Below are 21475 nucleotides of genomic sequence, written 5' to 3'. Positions count from 1 at the left end.
GTTAAATATTTCAGGAGCTTACACATGTTAACTTTCTTATTTTTATCAGTCAAGAAATGTAGTTTCCAGAAAAATTCTTATAACACCACAGCAGAAGTATGCTATGGTTATGTGTAATATATAAAATAGCAATAAAAAGAATCTAATGTTTACTATGCTCCAATTTTCAGTTTTTCATGACTGCACAAGTTAGAAAAGCCCTACTACATTCTCAAAGTATACATTATTACAATATAAATTTATATTATGTCTATGTTTTGTTGTCACCAAAATACAGTTCTTACCTCAAAGACAAAAATACTGTACTTTAGAGCCAAATGAGCAGTGTTGGCCTAGAACACAAATGAAAGTTGCCCATAGTCCATGTTCCAAAGAGGTAAAGAAAAACACAAATTCAGACTGTTCCCCAATATACTAGTTAAACATTAGGTGTGTCAAACTAAAGTATAGGCCTCAGCGCCTGTCAATAAAATCCTTAGCCTTCTCATTGTTAGAAGATAGTCGTCAGTTAACATATTCCAGAGGTATCATCTAGTCACAGGATTTTAGGCCATGCTTGTTGGTGGGCAAACAATGTCTGGCTGCTAATGGGACAACAGGAAAACAAGATTAATATTTTAGGCTCTCCACTTGCAACATTCCAACTTCTCTACAATCACTGACATTTTAACCAGTTAATAAGCCTTGTAGAAATGTTTCATCACATAACTGTATGTGTGACTTTTTCTTTCAGGATGAAACACACATGTCTATTCACCACAGATAGGAATCTGATGATAGACTACTGAACAGAGACGACCAAAACCCAACTTGGTGAAGCAATTGAGTGTTAGATGGAATATGGGTGAGGAATTATTTACAAGAGCAGAAATGATGCAAAAACATCCACATCACTGAACTGTAATGTTAGCTCACAAATGTTGGGAACCTGGAGCACACTGCACAGACTTCAGGTAGTTCAACATGTTGGAAACTGTTTTCCAAATGACTCATTTAATGTAAACCCTTTTCAAGCAGCTCAGTTGGTTTCTGGTTCTTCCAGGAAGCTTGTCACAGAATTTCCTTTAGGTTTTGGCTAATATAAAGATCTTTACAGCTTACTTCTCAGAGAATTGCTATCAGCAGTCTTGAGTACTCTTGGGAGGGAGGGATTTGGTGACTTTCTGAAAATATTTGGAATTGTTTACTTAAGGAGTTTTCTTGGAGGATGGAATGTTTCAGTCTTGGAGGAAACTGCTCCTACAACACAACAGAACAACAACAAGAAAAAAAGCCCTAAATTAACACACTTTCCAATACAATGGTATGTACATCTAGGCATTATTGTTACAAAAACTGTATCTTTGTTATAGTACTCAAATGTTATCTGAAAACATAATTATTTTGGAGTTGACAGAAGATAGGGAGTCTATCAATATATACCAAGCAATTTACCTAAGAGTTATAAGGATGCTAAATCATATGCAGGAGAGGACAATAAGTGACCATTTAAGGGTGCTTAAAGTAACCCAGATAATTTAGTTCAGGATCTACAAAATTTCACCCTTCACAATTATTCAAGTTCCATTCAATCAGTCAATTAATCAATGAGCCAACCAATCAAAATCAGTCAGTGTAAGGTGTGGCTTACTTTTGAAAATAGTTGGTCACATATAGATGGATATATGAAATATGTTGAAAAAATTATATTTAAGCATCAATGCAATGACTTTAGTCAGGGCATTCTTGGTTATTTGAGACCCTGACACATTTCTGGCCTTTCCTGTGTTTCAATTAGCAAACTGAGATTTTACATACAAAATCTTCATAAACTAGAATAATACATAATTTATTCTTGTCCCCTTATTTCAACAGCTGTATTAAATTCCCTTCTGATTCTTTGGAAATAACCTTATACTATATATAGTGCTGTTTCTACTATATACACCCAAGTAAGTATAATATAAGTAAAGCTCCCTTACATTTTTGATGCTTCAGCATTGTTCTAAACCTCCCTCCCTGGTTGCTCCTCTGTCACACATCCATTGCCACCAAAATGAGTTTTATAAGGCCCTATTTCTCTTTCAAAATGCATTAACAAGTCCATTACTACCCACCATATTCTAAGTTCTTTTGCTTTTTTGTTTAGTGATGCATTAGGGGACCTTCCTAAGCAGGTACTCTAAGTTGCTTTCCCAATATCTATTTCCAATTATTTCTTCTTCATGAAGAACCAGTAAAAATTAACATAATATGCTTTCTGACCAACAGAAAACCACATCTCACATGAAGATTTCAGGAAAGTGTGGTTTCTCTCTGTTTTCTTCCTGAATCACTTACTATGTGGTAATATAGTGAATTTGGCAACCAGCAGTACTAATGGTGATCAGGCTGCAAACAGAAAATGAGGATCATGCATCTCATGCCATTCTAGAGCTACTGTACTGTCTCTGAGTTCTCTACTTTGTGTGCCCTTGTTTGAGAAAAAAAAATTAAATGTCTAAATTGCACCACTAGAACAAAGTCTTTAGCACCTGCAATTGTCCTAAGTAATCAAATCAAATCATGCTTCTCTAATTTAGCTACATTTTTTTTAGTTGTCCATTGCTGTGTTTTGGGTTATATATCTTTCCTTCAGCTCCAAACTACTAATTTTGAAAGTGTCTTTTAAACCTTTGTATACCTTGCATATTCTTTAAGATGATTCAATTTTCAGTTATCTCCTCCCTCATATTATTGTTCTCAATATGTACAAGGCATGTGTTTGCCTCACTATCAAGGAGTCTGAGATAGTGACATAGCTGGGACCCTCAGTGGCCTGTGGAGTTCTCCTCATATTTGAAGGACTTCAACTTTGGCCAACCCAAGATTCATACCTTTGATGGAAATTAATAATAATAATAATAATAATAATAACAACAATAATAACAATAATAATAATAAGCAATATATTTAATATTATTTAATAAATAATAATTATTTATTATTTCAAAACTAGCCAGTATAAAGCAAGTTGAGAGTTGTCAAAAGTATTTTAGTAAGGGCCATTAAGATGGCTTAAAATGTAAGCCATCTTACATCTCTTGTCACTGGTAATCACTGTAACTCACAAATTATAGAAAGAGTGATCTGACTCCAAAAACTGTCCTCTGATCTCCACCTTCATGCCATTAAATTTATGTGCTGCTTCTCCATTGCTGAGAGCCACCACCAACACCATGTAAGGAGGCACATCTTTTCCTTCTCCAGTTTACATAATTTTCTTTGTCTTTTTATCATCTCTTCACAGAACTAGACACTGAAATCTTATTTCTTTGTAATTTTATTTACTTCAGTTCTCTTTCACACTTAACTACATTATATATTCTCTAAAAACTAGGAAACTCCTAAATTTATTGAAATACGAAAGTCTCTAAAAGGCAAGACAAGTTTTTTTAAAAAATATTTTTATTAATTACAGTTTATTCATTTTGCATCACAGCTGTAGCCCCCTCCCTCATCTCCTCTTAATCCCGCCCTCCTTCCCTCTTCTTCTCCTATGCCCCTCCTCCAGCAAACTGATAGGGGAAGGCCTTCTCTCCTTCTATCTGACCCTAGACTATCAGGTCTCATCAGGACTGGCTGCATTGTCTTCCGTGGCCTGGTAAGGGTGTTCCTCCCTTAGTGGGAGGTGATCAAAGAGCCAGCCACTGAGTTCATGTCAGAGACAGTCCCTATTCCCATTACTAGGGAACCCTCTTGGACACTGAGCTGCCGTGGGCTACATCTGTGCAGGGGTTCTAGGTTATCTTCATGCATGTTTTTAGCTTTTAACTTCATGCATCATTGATTTCCTTTATCCTTAAGTATCTTCATGCAGTTTGTTCTCTGTGTACTGAATCCATGTGCAAACTGTATTCATCACAATTGGAACATCCTGGTGTAAATGATAGCCCTATTTCTATGGATCTCAGGTAAGGGCTTTGGCAGCAAATATGATCATCAGAGCTGCAGTTTCATGCTAAGAAAACATGTGCTCAACTGTAGTAACCCAAGAACGCTAGCAAGACTTCACTACATTTGAGGACTCAGCGAGAACATGACATCTATGACCAAAGAGTAGACCCTCATTAAACTTCATTAGAACTGTCAGAAACAAAACTGTATTGTCTATCAACTCATTTTCTATGCCAACTAACAATTAAACAATAGAAAGCAGTTCAGTGCAATAGTTAGCAGCAAAGTAGTCTTAAAACACTGCAGATAACAGCAGAGAGAATCAGCAGTTGAAGAAAGGCACTTACTGGGAGTAAGGAAACATATATATGTAGCAGACACACAGAGGAAAAACCCTTTGCCGAGCAGAGGAAGGAGTCTGGAAACTGAAAAACCCAGTCTCTTCTCTAGAGCAAGAGATTTTTAAGTCTCTGAAGAGCTTTCTTTCCCCTAATTTAGGGTTGGTTAATTTGAAGCAAGGCAGGATTTTTTTTTTTGGCCCATAACTGTTGCATACCATGCCCTGATATGGCCTGAATTTTTTGGGCTAGTCCATCATCAAGGAACCTGTCAGTGGAAGTTAAAAGCCTACAAAGCCTTTGTTTTAAATTGCCAGGTTTTTGTCTCAAGTCAGGAGGGTATGAAAAAAAATTACAAACAGACACACTTTGCCTTCTACTTAGCCTTAAACCTCATGGTAACACACTAGAAAACAGACTGGGGAGAAGACACAGGATCTGATTTTGTTCATTCCAAAATGTCTGCTCTGAATAAATCTCTCTTTTCTGCTCCCACCATTACTTGTTTGCTTGGTTTTTTGAATATGCCTGCCTGGGCCTACCTTGTCAGAGTTCTCAGAGCACAGACTCTGACCCTCATAACTCCAGTTACAACATCATTTCTTACCAGAATTTTTCTTATGCTGAAATATTCAGCAAATAATCAAAACAGAATCCTAGTGTCAATTTCCCTTTATCCTGCCCACTAACCACTTTGGAAATCAATCTGGTGATTTCTCAGACAAATAGGAATAGTGCCAACTCAAAATCCAGCTATACCACCCCTAAGCATATATCCAAAATATGCTCAAGTATACAACAAGGACATTTGTTCAACCATGTTCATAGCAGCTCTATTCATAATAGCCAGAACCTGGAAAAACCCAGATGTCCCTCAGTTGAGGAGTGGAAACAGAAATTGTGGTATATTTACACAATGGAATACTACTCAACAATTAAAAACAAGGAAACCATGAAATGTGCAGGCAAATGATGGGATCTAGAAAAGATCATCCTGAGTGAGGTATCCAAAAGCAGAAAGACATACATGGTATAAACTCACTTATTAATGGTTATTATACATATGATATAGGATAAACATACTAAAATCTGTACACCTAAAGAAGTTAAGCAAGAAGGAGGACCCTGGGTAGGATGATCAATTCTTATTCAGAAAGGTAAACAAAATAGATATCAGAAGAGGGAGAAAACAGGGAACAGGACAGGAGTCACCACAGAGGGCCTCTGAAAGATTCCACCCAGCAGGGTATTAAAGCATATCCTGAGACTCAGAGCCAAACTTTGGGCAGAGTGCAGGAAATCTTATGAAAGAAGAGGGAGATAGAAAGACCTGAAGGGGACAGGAGCTCAACATATTCAAGGAGAGCAACATATTCAAAATCTGGGCACAGGGGTCTTTTCTGAGGCTGATGCTCCAACCAAAGACCATGCATGGAGATAACCTTGAACCCCTGCACGGATGTAGCCCATGGCAGCTCAGGATCTAAGTGGGTTCCCCAATAAAGGGAACAGGGGTTGTCTCTGACATGAACTCAGTGGATGGTTCTTTGATCCCCTCCCCCTGAGGGCAGAGCAGCCTTACTTGGCCACAAAAGAAGACAATGCAGCCAGTCCTGATGAAATGAGATAGTCTAGGGTCAGATGGAAGAGGAGGAGGACCTCTCCTATCAGTGGACTGGGCGAGGGCCAAGAGAGGAGAAGAGGGAAGGTGAGATTGGGAGGGGATGAGGGAGGAGGCTACAGCTGGGATACAAAGTGAATAAATTGTAATTAAAAATAAATTAATATAAAAAAGAAATTTTGTATGAGACTACTTACGAAGTTAAAAGAGTTGCCTTTTTTTGTCTAGTCATTGCCTCAAAACAGCAAAAGTACAAAAATAAAATGTATATTTAAATAAATCACTGTGCTGAATGTGAACCTATGGAGAGTGAAATAGCTCCAGTTTACAGTTTAGATCCCTCAACTATCTTACATCTTTCTAATAAATAATCCTGTGTATTATTTAAAACTTTAATCACTTTTTCCCTACATCTTGGTGAACTGAACTTGTCACTATTAAAATCACAGCAGTCATTCTAACATTAAAACCACCAAGGGGAAAATAAAGTTATGAATGCAATAAGAATTTTTTCACACTCTATAAAGTTTTCCTCTTGTTAAGCTTTAAAGATTTTCTAGTGTTCGCCCAGATTAGCACTATTTCTAAAATATGCAATGGTGGTTAGACTGCCTACAGTAAAACAAGTGATGTCCGATATGCAGGAAGGAATCCATTAGCTCTTTGAAATTCAATGCTTTGAAAAATAGAAATGAGGTCTGCTTCTAAACTAGTATCATTTGTTCTATGGACATCTGGAGAGAGTTCTTTCCCTTTTTTTTTTTTTTTTGTTTATCAAGCATATTCCTTCTCATTTCAAAAAAGATGTGTGGGGAACCCATGGACAGCGCTTACAAGAGCTCTCATGATAGCAATTTGGCTTCAGATTCTCAAATTCTGGTTTATTTCCCCTTCCTTACACTCACATCTTTTCTATCATACCTTTCAAGTTTGTATTATCAACTTGATGTTTAGCTCTTTTTCTCTATGAAACTATATTTCATTTTAAGGGGTTTATTTTGTTTTTATTTGTGTGTATGTGTGTCTGTGTGTGTGGTTTGCTCGTTAGTATATGAATATATGTGTGTGTATGCTCAAATGTCAGAAGAGGGCACTAGATCCCCTGGAGCAGGGTTATGGTGTGTTGTGACAGGACAATACAGTGTAGAGGATCCTCCATCTTGTATTTGTTGTGGACATTTTAGATTGACCATAGCTTAATATCCCTGACGGAGAATCCCAAGGAAAATTACCAAAATCTGTTTTAGGAAGCCAAGGTCAAGATGACCCAGCTAACTTAACTTCTGTTAAAAGGCTCACTTTTGCAGAAGCCCCTCCAGCTAAGTACTTATCTTCAATTCTTTTAAATAGCTTGCTTCTTTGACAACCCCTGCAGGCTGCTGGACTTGCTCTGGACATTCAAGGATAGACCTGTGTCTTCAATATCTGAGTGCACCTGTCCTGTTACTTGTTTTCTCCTACTTCCAATGTCCATCCCATTTATCTAAGTGAGGATTGATCATCTTACCCAGGCTCCGCTTTCTTGTTTATCTTCTTTAGGTGTACAGATTTTAGTATGTTTTCCTATCTTATACGTCTAGTACCCTCTTATAAGTGAGTATAAACTGTATATGTCTTCCACAGAAAGCCTCTGAAAGACTCTACCTAACAGTGTATCAAAGCAGATGCTGATAATCCTAACCAAACCTTTGGGAGAGTGTAAGGAATCATATGAAAGAAGGGGACATGACCCAGAGAGGACAGGAGCTCCATAAGGACCAAATATATCAGGGCACAGGCATCTTTTATGAGACTGTTTCTCCAGCCAAGGGCCATGTATGGATATAACCTAGAATCCCTGCTTGGATGTAGCCCATGGTAGCTCAGTATACAAGTGTGTAGCCTAGTAAGAAGAACAGGGACTATTTCTGACATGAACTCAACGGCTAGCTCTTTGACCTCCCCCTCACCTCCAAGTTAGAAGCAGCCTTGCTAGGCCACAGAGAAGGACATTGCAGCCAGTCCCGAAGATACATGATAAACTAGGGTCAGATGGAAGGGGAGGAAGCCCTCCCCTATCAGTGGACTTGGAAAAGTACAGGGAGGAGATGAGGGAGGGAGAGTGGGATTTGAAGGGAAAGAGGGAGGAGGCTATGGCTGGGATACAAAGTAAATAACCTGTGATGAATATTAAAAATAAAAATTATAAAAAATATCGGAGTGTAGTTCTAGTTGGCTGAATAAAGACCTTCAATTGGTTCATAAACTCTGTCTGAGTGGTCATCTCAAGTGGGCTCCCTGTAGCATTGTAAACCACTTGAGGTAGATCATTGCAAGAAGGGCAAGCACTTAATAAACCTGGAGTCATCTTTCCATCCCATCAAAATAGCTTTTTAGTTCTTCAAGTTAGTGATGCAGCATAAAATTATATGAAGAGTTCCCTGAAGACAAAACAACAAAGCAAACCCGAACAAAGGAAAACATACCAATGGTTATTAGAGGCAAAAAAGAAAGGAAGATGCTTCGCATTCTAAAGCTTCAAGTTTTCTGGGGTGCCCAGGAGGCAGAACTGTGCAGATGAGTGAACTCAGCCTGCACAGAAGATCTTGATTGATTGAGGCTTCTTATTAAATCATTTTGCTTTGGAATACACAAGGAAACATGTGCCTTTTATGTTCAAATTACCAACTGTACTTATGTTAAACACCCCTCAATAGAAGAGGAAAGCAGATCTCAGAAGTGTCAAAGTTAGAAAACTGATCTTTATGCTATTTGAATTGCCTAAACTAAAAATGCTATAAAACCCATGAGATTTCACTTTTTAACATGCCTGTTGGCAATAAGTGAGAGGCCCTGAAGAATCTCTCTTGAAAAAAGCTGAGAAGAGTTCTACCAAAGAGGTTCTCATTCCAGATGTAAGATTCTACTTCTGAAGGTGGTCTTGTTTTGAAGAAAAAAAATTAATATTTGGTAAGTAATAAATATTAATTCAGATATTCAGAAACATACACAAGACAAAAATTGGGATTTCTTTTCAGTTATTGAGTGGCAATGGCATGGATTCATTGTCAGGCAAGGAACAAGGAGACTTCAGTTTTGCAGATGGATATTTGAAAGTTCAAGGCCAACACGGTCTACAAAGAGAGTTCCAGGACAGCCAGGACTATTACACAGAGAAAACCTGTCTCAGAGGTCAAGAGAAAGAGAGAGAGAGAGAGATAAATACACTTCCACTTTTTCTATAAACATATAAGTGGTTAGTAACTAGAAATATATTTTAAATTAGGAATGCTGGCATTTGACCACTTATGAGTGAGTATTTACCATGTGTATCTTTTTTGCTTCTGGGTTAACACACTCAAGATGATCTTTTCTAGTTACCAGCATTTGCCTGCAAATTTCATAATTTCCTTGTTTTTAATTACTGAGTAGTATTCCATTGTCTAAATTTTGATTTTGAGGTAGCACTATTCCTAATTTTCTGATAAAGCATGAGATTGACTTTCAAAGTGCTTGTACAAGTTTACATTGCCACCAGCAATGGAAGAGCGTTCTCCTTTCTCCACATCCTCTCCAGCATGTGTAGTCACTTGAATTTTGGATCACAGCCATTCTAAAGGGTGTAAGGTAGAATCTCAGGGTTGTTTTGATTTGCATTTCCCTGACGACTAAGGACAGTGAACATCTCTTTAAGTATTTCTCTGCCATTCAATATTCCTCTGCTGAGAATTCTGTTTTTTTTTGTACCCTATGTTTTACCTGGATTACTTGGCTTCTTGGTGTTTAACATCTTGAGTTCTTTTGTCAAATATAGGGGGTGGTGAAGAACCTTTCCCAACCTGTAGTCTGTCCTTTGGTTCCAATGACAATGTCCTTTGCTTTACAGAAAATTTGCAGTTTCATGAGGTCCTATTTATTGATTGTTGATCTTAGAGCCTGTGCTGTTTGGGAAGTTGTCTCCTGTACCAATGATTTCTAGGCTCTTCCCCACTTTTTCTTCTAACAGCTTTACTGTGTCTGGCTTTATGTTGAAGTCTTTGATTCACTTGGACTTTAGTTATGTGCAGAGTGATAAATATGGACCTATTTGCATTTTTATACATGTAGACATCCAGTCAGACCAGCAGCATTTGTTGAAGATGCAATATTTTTCCCATGGTATTGTTTTAGCTTTCTTTGCCAAAAAAAAAAAAAAAAAAAAAAAAAAAAAAAACCCTCCAATTATCTGTAGGCATGTGGGTTTATTTATAGGTTTTCTTTTCAATTCTATTGATCCACTATTCTATTTCTATGTCAGTAACATGCAGTTTTTATTACTGTCGCTCTATAGTATAGCTTGAGATCAGGGATGAAGATATCTCTACATAATCTGTTATTATACAGTATTGTTTTAGCTACTCTGTTTTTCGTGTGTTTGTTTTTCCATATGAATTTGAGGATTGTTCTTTCTAGTTCTGTAAAGAATTGTGTTGGCATTTTGATGGAACTTGCATTGAATCCTTGAAACTGTAGACTGCTTTTGGCAGGATGTCCATTTTCACTATATTAATACTACTGATCCTATGACCATGGGACATCTTTCCATCTTCTGATATATTTTTCAATTTCTTTATTCAGATACTTGAAATGTTTTCCACAGAGTTCTTTCATCTACTTAGTTAGAGATACATCAAGATACTTTGTGTGTGTGTGTGTGTGTGTGTGTGTGTGTGTGTATTTTATGACTATTGTGAAGGGTGTTGCTTCCCTAATTTCTTTCTCAGCCTGTTTGTCATCTGTATACAAGAGGGCTACTGATTTTTTTTAGTTAATTTTGTATCCAGCCACTTTGCTGAAAGTGTTTATCAGCTGCAGGAGTTCTCTGGTATACATTTTGGGGTCACTCATGTATATGATCATATCCTCTGCAAATAGTGATACACTAACTTCTTTCCAATTTGTATTTCCATGATCTCCATTAGTTGTTTTATTGCTCTAGCCAGGATATCAAGTACTATGTTGAAGAGATGAAGAGAGAGTGGGCAACTTTGCCTTGCCTCTGATTTCAATGTGATTGATTTCAGTTTTTCTCCGTTCAGTTTAATGTTGTCTATAGGCTTGCTCTATATTGCCTTTACTATGTTTAGGTATATGCCTTGTATTCCTGATCTATCCAAAACTTTAAACATGAATGGGTTTTGGATTTTGTCAAAAGCTTTTTCATTATCTAAGGGGATGATCATTTTTTCCCTTTTATTTGTTTATGTGGTGAATTACATTGATGGATTCCATATATTAAACCACACCTGCATGCCTGGGATGAAGCTTACTTGTTCATGGTGAATGATATCTTTGATATGATCTTGGATTCGGTTTGCGAGTATTTTATTTATTGAGTGTTTTTGCATCGATGTTGATAAGAGAGATAGGTCAGACATTCTCTTCTTGTTGGGTCTTCGTGTGATTTAAGTATCAAGGTTATTGTGGCCTCATAGAATGAATTTGGCAATGCTCCTTCTGTTTCTATTTTGTGGAAGAGTTTGAAGAGTATTGGCATTAGCTCTTCTTTGAAGGTCTGATAGAATTTTAGGCCAGATGGTTTTAGCACAGAATTGTTTTTTGGCAGGGAGAATTCTTGTGACTTTATATTTTCTTTGGGGACTGTTTAATCTATTTATCTGATCTTGGTTTAGCTTTGGTGGATGGAATCTATCAAGAAAATTGTCCATTTCATTTAGATTGTTCAATTTTGTGGTGTATAAGCTTTTGAAGTAAGACATAATGATTGTTTGGACTCCTCAGTGTCTGTTTTTATGTTCCCCTTTTCATTTCTGATTTTGTTTATTTAAATGGTGTCTCTCTGCACTTTAGTTAGTTTGGCTAAAGTTTTGTCTATCTTGTTGATTTTCTCAAAGAACCAGTTCTTGGTTTCATTATTCTTTGAATTGTTTTCTTTGTTTCTAATTTATTTATTTCAGCCCTGAGTTTAATTATTTCTAACCTTCTTATTCTTTTGTGTGTGTCTGCTTCTTTTTTCCTTAGGGCTTTCAGGTGTGCCATTAAGTTACTTGTGTGAGATGCCTCAAACTTTTTTTTTTTCTGAAGGCACTTAGCGCTTTGAACTTTCCTCTTAGCACTGCTTTCACTGTGTCCCATAAGTTTGGGTAAGTTTTACTGTCATTTTCATTGACTTTTAGGAAGGCTCTAATTTTTTTCCTGTCCCAAAGGTCTGTCATAGAGTAAAGAGTTATTTAGTTTCCATGCGGGTGTAGGCCAGTTATTGTTAAGGTCTAGTTTTAATTATGGTGGTCTGATGTGATATAAGGGATTATTTCAATCTTCTATCTTTGTGTCCAACTATATCGTCAATTTTGGAGAAGGCTCCATGGGCTACTGAGAAGAAGGTATACTATTTTGAGTTTGGATGAAAATTTCTGTAGTCATCTATTAGGTTCATTTGATCTAGGACCTCTGTAATTGTCATTATTTCCCTATTTAGATTCTGGTCAAGGTAATCTGTCCCTTGGTGAGAGTCAAGTGTTGAAGTCTCCTACTATTAAGGTGTTGGTATCAATGTGTGATTTCAGCTTTAATGAAGTTTCATTTACAAAGGCAGTTGTATTTGGGGCATAGATGCTCAGGATTTTGATGTCCTCCTAGTGGATTTTCCTTTGGGGAGAATGAAGTGTCCCTCCTCATCTTTTTTTAATTAATTTTTGTTGAACGTCTGTTTTATTAGATATTAGGATAGCTACCCCAGCTTGTTTTCTGAGTCTGTTTGCTTGTAAAGCCTTTTTCTGCCCTTTACTCTGAAGTAGTGTCTGTCTTTGTTACAGAGGTATGTTTCTTGGATGCAGCAGATTGTTGGATCCTGTTTCTGTAACCATTCTGTTAGTCTGTACCTTTTTATTGGAGAGTTGAGTTCATTGATGTTGATAGAGAATAGTGACCAATGAATGTTAGTTCCATTTATTGTGGAGATGGTGGTGATAGTCTGTTTCTGTGCTTGTTTTCTTTTATTTTTGGTTGTGAAGTTTTCTACCTCCTATGTTTTCGTGGGTGTTGTTGATTTTGTTAGATTCGAGTTTTCCTTCTAGTATCTTTTGTAGGGCTGTTTTACTGTGTAGATACTGTTTAAGTTTAGTTTTTTCATGGAATACTTTGTCTTCTCCATCTATGTTGATTGAAAGCTTTGCTGGGTTGGCGTCAGTGGTCTCTTAGAGTCTGCATGACACCTGTCCAGGCCCTTCTGGCTTTCATAGTTTCTGTTGAGAAGTCTGGTATGATTCTGATAGATCTACATTTATATGTTGCTTAGCCTTTTTCCCTTGCTGTTTTTAATATTTTTCTATTAGGTTTAGTGTTTAGTATTTAGTATTTATTAGGTTTAGTACTTTCATTATTATGTGATGTGAGGAGTTTCTTTTCTGGTCTAGTCTTTGGTGTTCTGTAAGCCTCTTGTACACTTAAGGACATCTCTTTCTTTAAGTTGGGAATATTTTCTTCTATGATTTTCTTGAAAATATTATCTGGACCTTAGAGCATGGAAACTTCTTTTTGTCTTTTTGCTTTATTCTTAGATTTTGTCTTTTCATGGTGTCCTTGATTTCTTGGATGTTTTCTGTCAGGATTTTTTCTGGTTTTATGTCTTTTTTGAGAGATGTATTAATTTCTTCAATTTTGTCTTTAGAGCCCAAGATTCCCCCCCCCATATCTTGAATTCTGTTGCTGATGTTTATCTCTAGTTTCTGATCTTTTGCTAGGTTTTCCATCTCCAGGAGTTTCTCTTAATTCCGTTTTCACGTCTTGCACCATTTCCTTCATCTGTTTGATGTGGATTCCTGTCTTTCCATGATGGCTTCCTTTTTTGCTGTTGTTGTTCATTTCCTCGCTTTATGCCATTACTTGTGCCTCTATTTGTTTGGCTGTATTTGCCTGTATTTCTTTGAGAGCTATGTTCATTTCCTCTTTATGTTCCTCTAATAACTGGATAAGCATAGCTTTAAAATCATTTTTCTGTGTTTCTGATCAATTGAAATATTCATTTATATTTGGGGTTGCTAGTAAAGCCATGATGTCCTGATTTTTGTTGGATGTCTTCTTTCGCCGACCTCTAGCCCTCTATTTACTGTAACCTTTGATTTTTGTTCCTGGAGTCTACTTCAGATTGGGTCTGTCTGTCTCTGGTGTCTAGAGTATTCTTCAGGAAGATAAGAGAGGTCCACTGGTTTGAGAGTGGATGTTAGTGTTAAGGGAGGAAGGTCGCAGGTGCATATGCACAAGCACGGGCCTGAGTTGGCAATGTGCCTTGAGGAAGAGGGTGCTAGAGCTTGTAGATTCCTGAAGAGTGTTACTTAAATGTGGGGGTGGGATGGGGGAGGTGCAAGTGTGGTAGCAGTTGTGGATATAATTCCCTGAATACCTCAGTGGCCTATAGGTCTGTTGTACTGTCCTCCTGGTATTCAAATCTGTCTTGGCTCTAGGAATTGTTTGCCTGGACTCCACTGGAAGACACATAGAGCAAGGGCTTCAATGTTGAGAAAGGGGTCCCAAGGATCCCTATGTTTTCCACAGTGGTGTGTGGGTGGGAAGGATCAGATGACTGGCTGCTAGAGTAAAAGGAGCCTGGTTCTAGGGTTCTGGGAGCACTCACTTAAAGGTGCACTCACTCAATTGCAGGCCTAATTAGAAAGCACAGGGGATCTTCCTGTTCTTTATTCTCAGATTTGGGCCCATAGGGGCAAATGAGAGTGCAGGAGATCCATTAGCTCAGTGGTATCTGCTGTTTGTCCTCCAGACAGGTATGACTCTGTAACCTCAGTCTCAGAACATGCAGAGGCTCCTGTTTGTACTTGCTGCTGCCTGGCCCCAATGGCAGCTCTTGGAAGCCCGCCTGTGCTGTTTCAGTCACTGAGGTTTGCACTTTTACTACCTGCTGCCTTTTGCATCCACCTCCCTCCTCCAGGAGGCCCACTTGTGCCTTTTTAGTCACTGTGAGCAGAGGCTTGTGTTTGGGGAAATCACTGCAGTCTCAGCCAAACCGTCTCAGTGGTTGGGGCAGAGGCCACTGCTCATTGCTGGCTGGCAGCCTTGCCAAGCAGGGATACCAATACTTGGGGAAAAGGGATGTGCAGGGTGTTGAATATTCTCCACTCTCAGTCCCCAGAGACATCCACAGGTGACATGGATCCAAACTGTCCCAGCCCCCATGTTGTCCCTTCTCTCCAGGAAGCCTCAATATTTTGGCTTCAGCTGCCCTTCCACTCACAAGTTTCAGATTTCCAGAACCTCTGCCACTCAGATAAGTTGCATGCAGGTTGCCACCATCTTGGAGCCTCCCACCCCCACATTAAAAATTCAAATAGCTTATTACAATAATCCTCTGTTCAACTTCTCCCTCTCTCAAAAAACTTTTGTTTTTTTAAATTGAAGCTTCAAAATGTGACAAAATAGCTCCTAGAAATGACTGACTCTGAGAACTTTTCTTGCTTCTTTCATTTCATTTACACTAATAACTAAGATTATCTTTTGCTATAATTATAAAATAAACTGATTTTGCCTTGATTGGAATGTATTAAGTATGTGTAAAACAAACCTGCAAATCTCGTATATAGCTTTGACACATCTTACAAAGATTTGATAGTTTCATTTCTCCCAGAAGATCCAGATTTGAAGGAGAAATGGTTGATTACTGACTAATGCAGGAACACAACCGTAGGCGTATATTTCATATGGTAATTATTTGCCATTTTGAGGTATCTGATCAGGTCACATAGAAAGTAAATATATTCACACTATGCTGACTGCATTTGAGGAGCTAAACTAAATAAACAGACTGATGTGTATGAGAATGAATATCCTTCATTGTCATTTCACTTGAGGAAGATTATATTCACCTTGTAAATTTTTTGACACAAAGTCTCTCTGCTGCTTGATCTTCCAGTGAAATTAATGACAGTATAGAACTTTACAATGTAAAATTGTAGTTTAAATCCAATTTGTTTGTGAATAATAGGCTGGATGAGAGGCTAAATAAATCTATCTCATCAAACATTAATGGAAAAGTGATACAATTAGTGATGTCCTGATTGATTGAAATTATCACAGATGCTCTTATCATGATTATTGTAAAGAAGGGAGTATAAAAGAAGAAAGGAAGGGTCCACATGATAATTGCATTTCTTAAATGGTTCTATTTGAAAAATGTCATGTTTTAGGATAGAAGGCTAGGGTCAAGAAATTTTATGTGAATATGGAAAGGGAAAATTTCATCATCAGTCTCCAAATCTGTCTTCAACTGCTCTAAAATCTTTCCAATACTCAACTAAGCATATACCCAAGTCCAAAGTTTACTCATAGGATATATGAAAAATAGTATATCCATTTTTTTGCAGAACTTTGGAAAAATAAAACAAGTTTTCTCACCCAATGTCTGTGTTGGAATAAGATTCATATGCTATTTTTTAGAATACGAACTTTCATTTTGGTTACTGCTTATAATTTTATGTAGTTGACCATACCTTATTTTTTTGTTTTTTTTAAAAGAGTTAAGAAATTGTAAGGACTATTTGAAGAGTATTTTTTATATGCAATTTAACATTATCTGCAAACCTGCTAAATTGTAAAGTAAGGGCTATATTTTTACTTAGAATTTTTTTTTAACCTCAGGCTTGTTGACCACAGGGTTTTGCTAAAGATACCTAGTTCTTTGAGAGGAACAAGGACAATTGATTAACATATTATTGTTCTCTAAAGACACATATATCCATCATAAATACTCATTTCTAAAAAAGAACAAATCTATCATTGTTTCATTCATTCATGCATTCAATTAGCTCTCAGTCCCATGGACATCAGACAGTGTTCTGACAATCTGGGTATATTTTCTTACTTTAAATTATTTTTGTTTAATTTCTATTCCTGACAATGTTCTCTAGATCAGAGATAATAAAGTATAAGAAAGACATGAAAAATTCTATGTACTTCCATTCCTGCTGTATCTGATTTTGCTCCTCTTGTGGAACAGAGGAAACTAATGACTAAAACAGCATGATTTAAATCAAGGTAACTCTTATTCCATTTCTCTTCAAATAAATAAATCCATTTGGATTATTTTTGGTTTACTGTTTGATTGTTGTGAAGCTGCAACTATTAATATATCCTACATAAAGCCACTATTTTCATTGTTATTCAACAACAACAAAACCCAACTCTGCAACTAGTAAATGTAGCACCAGTGACAAGAAGGCATGGCAAGACAGAGTGTTGCAGAGACAGTCTGCTTGGAAAAGGAGTCTTAGCAATAAGGGCACACAAATGATTTAAGTATAGAAATTATTTACCTCAGTAGTTCCTCTCCTGGAAACATTAACTAAAATCAATAAAAGTATCTAAAAAAAGAAAGCAAGACTCTGGAATACAAATGATAATTGAGAACATTGCTCACTGAAGGTCAATTTCTTAACACTAATGACTGAAACTAACAGTCTGAGATCAGCAGTTGAAATGTTAAGTTGTGTGGGCAGGGGAGATGGCTCAGTAGTTAAGAGGACTTGTTATTCTTGCAAAGGATCCCCTTTGGATTCCCAGGACCCAAATGGTAGCTCACAGGTCTCTAGAACTCCAATTTCAAGGAGCTGAGCACATTCTTTTGACCTTTGTATGCATCAAACATATACACAGAAAACAGGCATGCATGTGAGCAAAACATTCATATCCATTTTAAAAATACCATTTTTAACTAATTATAAAACTCTGAATACAAAGGAGTAACATCAGATTATATAGGAAATTAAGAATTTTCTCTTTAACTTCCTGAAAATATGTAATGAAGAAATCAAGGAAAGTCAATGCTGGAATTGTGCTGAGCTATGTATTTATTCAGCAGCAAACATTGATCTTTCACCCATGTTTACTTTAGTTCTACAAATGTCACCTCTGATATTAACATTTTTTAAATGTATATTTATTCTTCCATTAAATACATATAATCTTATTTCCAACGTGTTTTGCACACATCTCCTTACAATGTGGAACTTCTAGTAATTTGTTATATTACAAATACTTCCACTTCCCTAGTTAAATAGAAACCTGATTCATACATGATGAAAATTTTACAGCTTGAGTAACTTCTCTTAAAAGTAGATGTATTTGAACTTTCAGATCATACACAGAGCCTACATATTTCTTTTCATAAGTTTATTGGTTTGTCATATAAAATTTGTCTTTTAATATAACTCCTCAAACTATGATAGGAAACCTATGTGCAATGTTTAACTGAGACAGGGGCATTTAGACACCTGGCTATAGACCAAGAGAGCTAGAAACAAGATTTTATTCTTTTTCCTCTCATTCTTTCCTTCCTTCTTTCCCTTCCCTCCTTCCTTCCTTCCTTCCTTCCTTCCTTCCTTCCTTCCTTCCTTCCTTCCTTCTTTTCTTCTTTTTTCGTTCTTCTTTCTTTCTTTCTTTCTTTCTTTCTTTCTTTCTTTCTTTCTTTCTTCACTTTACATCCCAATTGTAGCCCCCTCCCTCCTCTCCTCCTGGTTCCACCCTCCTTCCCTCTTCCCTTTACCTCTTTCTTCTCAGCCACCTAACCATCCCAGCCCATCAAGTTATATTAGGAGAGAGTTCATCCTCTAACAAGGTGACCTGACAAGGCAACCCCACCAGAAAGAAGTTATCAAAAAGAATGCAAGAGAGTTCTTGTCAGAGAGAGCTCCCAGTCCCCTTATTAGGGAATGCACATGAAAACCAAGCTGTCCACAAGGAACATATGTGTAGGGAGACTAAGTCCAGTCCATCCAAGGTCCTTGATTGTTGTTTCAGTTTCCACAAGGCCCCCAGGGCCCTGGTTAATTGGTTAGGTTGGTCTATTGTGGAACTACTGTTCCCTCTTTCTCCTGCTCTTCCAAAAAACTCCCTATGTTCCACCCAGTGTTTAGCTTTTAGTCTCAGCATCTGTTTATATCCATTTCTGGGTAAGGTCTCAAAGAGGATAGCTAATCTAGTCTCCCATCTGCAAGCATACCAGAGTGTCTTTAATATTGTCAGTGTTTGGCTCTCTCCCATGGTATAGCCAGGCATTGCTTGGACATTCCCTCAATCTCTGTAGGTAGGGTGCATTTACAAAATGGAATACTACTCAGCAATTAAAAACAATAAAATCAAGAAATTTGCAGGCAAATGGATGGAACTAGAAAAGATCATCCTGTGTGAGTTAACCCAAACCTAGAAAGACACACATGGTATATACTCACTTATAAAAGACTTTATAAGCTAGGGTCAGATGGAAGGGGTGAAGGACCTCCCTATCAGTGGATGTGGAAAGGGGCAAGGAGAAGATGAGGGAGGAAAGGTGGGATTGGGAGGGAATGAAGGAGTGGGCTACAGCTGAGATATAAAGTTAATAAACTGTAACTAGTATTAAAAATAAAAATTTAATTAAAAATAAGTGGATATTAGCCATATAATATAGGAAAAATACGTACTAAAATCTATAGTTTTAAAGAAGCTAAACAACAAGGAGGACCATAGGGAAGATGATTAATCCTCATTCAGAAGGGTAAACAGGATAGAAATCAGAAGTGATAGAAAATAGGGAACAGAACAGGAGCCTACCAGACAGGGCCTCTGAAAGACTCTACCCAGCAAGATTTTGAAGCAGATGCTGAGACACATAGCCAACAGAGAATCTTAGGGAAGAAGGAGGAGATATAAACACCTGTACAGGACAGGAGCTCCACAAGAAGACTAACAGAGCCAAAAACCTGGGCCCAAGGAGGCCTGCAGCAACTGATGTATGCAACCAAAAACTATGTATGAAGAGGACCTACATGGCCTGCTCAGATGTAGCCCATGGGCAGCTCAGTCTCCATGATGTTTCCTGGTAAGGGGAGGCAGGAGCAGTCTATGGTATGAACTTGGTTATCTGGTTTTTGATTGCCTCCACCTGGCAAGGTATCCTTGCCAGTCCATAGAGGAACAGGATCCAGGCAGTACTGGTGAGACCTGATACACTATGGTGAGCTATTAGGGAAGAAAGACCTTCCCTATCAATGTACTAGGGGAGGGACATAGAGGGGAAGAGGGAAAAAAGGTGAGATTGGAAAGAAGTTTCTGTATTCTCCCACTTCTGATTTCTATCCTGTTTGCCTTTCTGAATGAGGATTAAACGTCTTCCCTATGGTCCTCCTTGTTGTTTAGCTTCTTTAGGATTATAGATTTCAGTATGTTTTTTCCTATATTATGTGGATAATATCCACTTATAAGTCAGTATATATCATGTGTGTAGCTCATGGGCACCTGTCTCCATGGAAGTTCCCTAGTAAGGGAAACTGGGGAAGTCTCTTGCATGAACTCAGTTGCCTGCTCTTTGTTCACTTCCCCCTGGTGAGGTAGCTTTACTAGGCCACAGAGAAAGGGGATACAGACAGTCCTGATGAGACCTGATAGGCCAGGGTCAGAGGGAAGACCTCCCCTATCAGTATACTAAAGGAAGAATTTGGGGGAGGGGTGAGGAGGAAATGTAGGACTGGGAGAAAATGTGAGAGGGAGCTACAACTGGGATGCAAAGTGATTAAATGGTAATAAATAATAATAAAAACTCAAAGGAAAAAGTTATATGATCATCCCATTAGATGCTTAAACAGACATCTCATTAGTTTCCTTTGGCAAAATCCAATACCCTGTTATGTTAATAATATTGGAGAGATCATGGATACAAGACTCACGTTAAAACACACTAAAGGCAATATGCAGTAAGTCAATAACCAATACCAAATTAAGTAGCAACAAACTTAACGCAATTCAACTAAAATCAGGTACAAAACAAGGCTGTTCAATCTCTCTTTATCTATTCCATATAGTACTTGAAATTCTAACTAGAAAAATGAAGGAAATAAAAGAGATAACATTTGGAAAGAAAAAAAATCAAAATATTGAGGAGGGATCCAAGATGGTGGCACCGGGAGGAGGATGTGTCTGTGGAGCAGGACAGCAGTGTCATCACAGTGATCAAGAGATAGAACTCTGGTCCCTAAACCACAAGCTATTGTGTTTCCCAGGTGAGAGGAAACCCCTTGGTATGGGAACAGTCCCTGGTCCCAGCAGGTACTTGGTTGCCAGCCCAGAGCCACATGCCTGCGTGTCCTTTTCATGTTCCCAGGCTGAACTATGGGCACCAAAACACCAGAGACTGAGACTTCCCGTCAAGAGAAAACCCAACAGTGAAGGAAGCTAACAGGACCGACCTCAGGTCACCCGGTCAATCCCTGGAAAGTCTCCCTGGGACCAGGGGGTGCACAGCTGACAGTCCAGAGTTGGGCACTCAACTGCCAACCCAGAGACCTCCTGCCCACCTGACTCATCATCACAGACAGAATGGTGGGACCTAGGGCAATAGAGACTGGGTTTCTCTGTTAGGAGAAAACCCCACAGTGAGGGAAACAGCAGGTCCAAGCTTTGAGCACTCAGCCAACCCCCCCCCCCACACACACACAGAAAAGTTCTCTGGGAAAGTTCTTGGGTTCCTGCAGGTACCCAGTTGCCAGCTGGGAGCCACTGCTCGCTTGTGCCTGAGTGCTCTACATGCCACCCCAGACAACTGTGGGTCCCAAAACAACATAGACTGGGTTTTCCTGTTGGG

This window comes from Psammomys obesus, unplaced genomic scaffold, assembly GCF_907164565.1.
Source record: "Psammomys obesus unplaced genomic scaffold, mPsaObe1.curated_primary_1811, whole genome shotgun sequence".
Lineage (NCBI taxonomy): Eukaryota > Metazoa > Chordata > Mammalia > Rodentia > Muridae > Psammomys > Psammomys obesus.
The sequence above is the reverse complement of the archived record's forward strand: the minus strand, read 5'-3'. Positions refer to the sequence as shown.